Genomic DNA, 6044 nt, shown 5'->3' with positions numbered 1-6044 from the left:
TTACATATTTCTGATGAATAGTCAAATTATAAATGCCAGTCTTGGAAGGCAGCAAATGAGAACAATATTGAATGAATATGTGATTAGAGAAATATAAAATTAGCACTTTAATTTATTTGAGCTATAATGAGTAATATGTGGCTGACTTTTTTCCCATTTTAAATTCAGTGGCTCTTAATAATAAAATGAAATAAAAGCTGTATATTTTTATCTGCCATCAGGGTCTTTCTGTTATATTCTATCAGTGAATCACTAATGCTCTGACCCTGTGTAATGGCTTTCACTACTGTTCCTTTTAAAGCACCAATTGGTGATAATACTCTATCATAGCAGATCATGAAAACCAATTATTAAAGGAAAAGAACTCACCAAGCAAAATGCATAACTGGAAGTACTAGGAAAATAAAGAGGATTTTTAAAAAAATGTAAATAATTTCATATTTTATTTCTCCAGTGACATCTCTACAGTGAATATAAGTTAAAGTCTTTCTTCTACACCAATGCTAGGTTGTTTGGGTGGTTCAGTCAAAGAAGGAATGCCTCCAGATGGCTCACAATAGAACCAGACACTTCTTGGCCCAGACTTTGGAACTTTCCCAGTTCTAAGTTCATTAGTATTATCTTCAATAACCTTGGTTGTTAGATCCTCATAGAAGTTGTCATGTATTTGAATCATTGGTGCATTTACACATCCTGAAGTATTCACCTTCCATAACAGTGAATAGTTTTTCAGGTGTAGTGCATCTACCTTTTGTTCTAAGCATTCTCTGAAGGGTCTCCAGTCTCTCAGAATCTCAAGCATGCAAAGATACTAGTACATACATGAAACTGGCTTTTGATTATACATTGTATAAAAAGTTTTTACTTTGCATACTCTCATAAGAGGTAGTTCTAAAACTTCTGGCACCTTGTTCAAAGCAGAGAGGAAAAACCTTCTATTCTGCCTTTGTGGTAGATCCAGGACAGGCAGCAGAACTGCTTTATGCCCATCTGGGTAATTTTTTATTACTGTTTCCATTATCTTATACATTCCTGGTGTAGAATCAAATGGAGTATCTGGGTAATTCTCAGGAGGATTACAATGCACAAATAAGGCTCCTCGCATGTCTTCAAAACATGACTGGCCACAATATTCTCCTATCCTGGCTGCTCAAGGCTGGTTCTGAATGTAAAGAAGATTTTTTATAGTGAAATAGTGTCTGCTAGAACAATAGACAAGTAAATTTATTACACAATTTCAATTACAGTTTTTATAAACTTTACAAGAGAAGCCATAAACCATTTTCAAAATACATGCTGAAATACTTAAACACCTATATAATTTTTCTTCTAACAAGTTTTGAAGATTGTATTGCTTGTATAATATTAGTCTATTTGAACGAGTTTTTTAAAAAGTATTTCTCTAGTTATATTACAAAACAAGTATTTCTGTTGTTTTTCAAAAAATATTATTGATTTTGTATTCTAAGTTAAAAGTATCTTATTTAAAATAAGAGTATAATTTTCCAAAAATGCTATTATTCAATTAGATGAATTTTGAGCATAGTTAAATTGTATAGATGCAAATTAATCTTAACATAACTTTATTTCCATTTATGATGTTAATAAACGTGGTACTTTTAAGCAAATACAATGTTAAATAAATTTAGGTTTTAGAGCATATAAATATTATTAATATTATCAAGAATCCCAGTATGTTATATATTATGTTTATTGTAAGTTTTATCAAGAATTAGCATAAAAACTAACATTCATTGAATAGCCATTTAATGTACTATGCAATTTTAACATAAAGTATATAAGACTAATAGTGGTAATTTAAAAATAGATTGATCATTTATTTTCTGTAATCCTTATTTTAATGAAAGTGAACTAGATAGTCACATCTATCATTTCCAGGGTCATGTTTCTTTAGAAAGTCCTAGAATATTCTTTGACTTTCATATGTAGAAAATGAAGTGTTACCTCATTTCTTTCTATTTTTATTGAAATTATTATACCGATAAAATACTGGAGAGTTTAAATATCCCCAATCCTGCATGGATCATAAGCTTTAGAAACATTTTCCATAAACTGTCAATGCTGTACTCGAAAATAATCAGCTTACTACCTAAAAGTGTTACAACACTTTGTCTTCCATGGTCCCCCTCTAAAGGCTTTATAACTTGGGTTGAACACATTTCAAAGGTAAGTACTAAGTATTCAACTCCTTTTATTATCCTGGAATATATTCTTGTCATCTGAACATGATTTACTATTTATTTAAAATGTTTCTGGTAGGTTTTCAAGGTTATTTTCACTGGGGGCATTATGATGTGGTTTGTAACTTTTACGAGAGGTATAGTATCTTTCTGCTCTTCTTTTCTTTCTTTCTGTGCTTTGACTTCCACATCTGGAGTTAGTTTTAGAGTGCAATTTGAAACAGGGATCCAATCATTTGTGCATTGTGGCTTGGTCCACACCTGGATCTTGGGGAAATTCAGGCCCAGTATCAGGGTCTGGTGACTCCTTATCTGTCAGTACTCAGAGCTAAAGGATGACAAAGGAAGTTTGGGATGTGTGCTAAGGATCTAGGAACCACTAATTGTCAGTGTCCCAAGCATATGGGTAGCAAAACTTGGGTGGGACATTTGTGGTTTACTTGTTGTTGCCAAGAATTGGATGATATGTAGAGGATTAGACTATGTGTTTGGAATCTGTGCTCCATGCTTTTTATCTAAGCATCTGAATCAGGTAATGTTTAAGCAAATTGTATTAATATCATATATTTTTAATTAGTTTAGAGGTTATGTGACTAAGTTCAAATGATGTTTTTAACAGTGCTGTCCATAAATAAATACTTCAATAACCCTTAGATTGTTAACAAATAGTTCAGTATCTCTACCTTTTTTCTATCCTTCTAGGAGGTAAGTGATCAAAAATATCTATTAAATATAATTAACATAAGCATATACTTTTTAATTAAAGATGATTACTAAATATAATACACAGGTTCATGTATAAGTCCCAGTGACCACAGGACTACATATTAGTGTCACATCCTTCATATAGGAGTATAGACTGAACATAATAATTTGTTTCTAATGAGCAAAATAAAACAAAATGATTGGGTTGCAAAACACTGGGAATTCCACTCCCTTTCGCTGTTACTGAGGCCTTTTTACTTGCTCAGCTCTATGAAATGAACTTCATGTTGTGATGGTTTGTACATGCTCATCTCAGGGAGTGGCACTATTAGAAGTAGGTGTGGTCTTTTTGGATTAGCTGTGTCACTGTGGGTGTAGGCTTTAAGACCCTTATCCTAGAGGACTGTAAGTCAATATTCTGCAAGCAGCCTTCAGATGAAGTTGTAGAACTCTCAGCTCCTCCTAAACCAAGACTGCCCAGACACCGCCATGCTCACTTCTTGATGTAATGTACTAAGTCTCTGAAACAGTAAGCAGCTCCAACTAAATGTTGTCCTTATAAGAGTACCTTGGTCATGTTATCTGTTCATAGAAGTGAAAGTCTAAGAAAGACCCACGTTTTACGATGTTCTGTGGCAAGTCTGACACACAGAAAACAGACAGAAGCAACAAGTCAGTGTGTAATTAGTGAGACAGCCTAACAATTTGTAAAAAGTCAGAGGCTACCATGAAAAGGCTATCAAAAAGAAGGATCTTTATAATTAAAATATTAGATTAACAACAGGCTCTGTGAAGGCCAAAAGTAGAACACTCAGAAACTTGAACTCAGAGCTTTGGTCTACTTGCTTTGGGATATGACAGCAATTATGAGCTTATGTCACTAAAATTAAGAATAATTTAATGCATGAGAATAAGTAAATAGTGCACTCAGGATTGTCATAGGGGTTATAAATTGGAAAGGGCAGAAATTCATATTTATAAGTATTAAAAATGACCTTTATGTACTTAGTGTGTTTAGAAACAAACAACTCATTTTTAATGTTTTTTCTTTATTTTTGATAATTTCATATAGGAATACAATGAAGGATGATCACATCTTCTTTTCATTTCCCAGTATTTCCCAATACCCATATGTACTCATCAATTCAACCCCATCTACTTCATACTTATGTTTGTTTGAAAGCCCAATAAGTTGAATTATTGCCGCTTAAATGCATATGGATGTGTGGCCATTCATTGGGTCGACCCAACTTACGAGTGGACACATTCTGATTTACAGGCTTCTATTGTATGTTTAGTGTTTTCTTTATTTTTTTTCTTTTAATGATTTTAGTGTATTTAAGTTTGTGTTTTTAATTTAAGCTTTAATGGACATCAGCCTTGTCCTGGGTGTTCAGGTCAGATGCATGGGATTATTTCGATATATTTATATCTGATAAGAGATGGAGAGAAAGTAATATTGAAAGAAACAAAGAAATAAAGAAAAAGATTGAAAGTGAGAGAGTGAGAGAGAGTGAGAGGAAGGAAGGAAAGAAGGAAGGAAGGAGAGGAGAGTGAGAAATTGATAGATAAAAAAAGAAAAAACAAATAAAGGCAAAACATAAAGAAAAAGAGAGACAGAGAGATAAAGTTAGGAAGGAAGGAGGAAACAGAAAGAAAGAAAGAAAGAAAGAAAGAAAGAAAGAAAGAAAGAAAGAAAGAAAGAAAGAAAGAAAGAAGGAAGGAAGGAAGGAAGGAAGGAAGGAAGGAAGGAAGGAAGAAAGAAAGAAAGAAAGAAAGAAAGAGAAAGAAAGAAAGAAAGAAAGAAAGAAAGAAAGAAAGAAAGAAAGAAAGAAAGAAAGAAAGAAAATAAGAGAGGGAAAGGGAGAAAGAGGGAACGATTCAGAGATGGAAACATATGGAGAAAGACAGAATTTATGAAATATACAAAATTAATTAAAAATAAATAAATAAATGAATGAATAAACGTTTTAGGGATATTTCAGCTTTATGTGTATTCGTTTTAGATTTCTATGGTATTATAAAAGGATTTGTAGAGTTTTTGAAAAGTGATTTAGAGTTTCTAGTTTTTTAGGCTTCTATTTTATTTTTAGTTTTTTCTGTTTTTTTTAAAAATGAACTTTAATGATTTTGCAGGAACCTGGAGAACAGTAAGATATACAAAGAACAACCCAATATAAAAAAATCAAAAAAAAATTAATAAACAGAGGGAGAGAGAGTCAGAGAGAGAAATAGAGAGTGAGAGAAAGTGAGAGAGACTGAGTGAGAGAGAGAGATAGAAAGTTAGAAAGAAAAAAACAAACAAGGAAAGAAAAAGAAAAAAGAAAGAGAGAGAGATAGAGGAAGGAAGGTAGGAAGAAAGGAAGGAAGAATGGAAGGAAGGAAGGAAGGAAGGAAGGAAGGAAGGAAGGAAGGGAGAAAGGAAGGGAGAAAGAATGAAAGGAAGGATGGAAGAGATAGAAAGAAAGAAAGATAGAAAGAAAGAGAGAGAGAAAGAAAGAAAGAAAGAAAGAAAGAAAGAAAGAAAGAAAGAAAGAAAGAAAGAAAGGAAGGAAGGAAGGAAGGAAGGAAGGAAGGAAGGAAGGAAGGAACGAAGGAAGAAAGAAAGAAAGAAAGAAAGAAAGAAAGAAAGAAAGAAAGAGAAAAGGAGAAAGATTCAGAGATGGAAACATAGGGAGAAAGACAGAATTTATAATATATAAAAAAATAATTTAAAACAAACAAACAAACAAACAAATAAATAAATGAATAGATAAATAGATAAACAAATAAACAAATAAATATTTTAGGCAAATATCGGCTACATGTGTATTCTTTTTAGATTTCTATGGTATTTTAAAAGGATTTGTAGAGTTTTTAGAAAAGTGATTTAGAGTTTCTTGATTTTCAGGATTCTATTGTATTTTTAGTGTTTTCTTTAAATGATTTTAGTGTATTTAAGTTTTGGTTTTTAATTAAAGCTTTAATTGACATCAGCCTTGTCCTGGGTGATCAGATAGGATGCATGGGGTTATTTCGATTTATTTATATCTGTTAATAGATAGAGAGAAAGTAATACAGATAGAAACAAAGAAATAAAGAAAAAGAATGAAAGAGAGAGAGTGAGAGGAAGGGAGGAAATAAGGAAGGAAGGATTGA

At 32.2% G+C, this 6044-nt stretch overlaps 1 pseudogene; it reads right to left on the bottom strand.

Moving 5' to 3' along the window:
- Positions 1–478: 478 nt before the first annotated feature.
- LOC147000074 (NADH dehydrogenase [ubiquinone] flavoprotein 2, mitochondrial pseudogene) lies at positions 479–1105 on the bottom strand (annotated as a pseudogene).
- Positions 1106–6044: the final 4939 nt, after the last annotated feature.

This window comes from Mus caroli, unplaced genomic scaffold (genome assembly GCF_978045245.1).
Source record: "Mus caroli unplaced genomic scaffold, Mus_caroli_1 scaffold_22, whole genome shotgun sequence".
NCBI lineage: Eukaryota > Metazoa > Chordata > Mammalia > Rodentia > Muridae > Mus > Mus caroli.
This window is presented reverse-complemented; position numbering and strand designations above follow the sequence as displayed.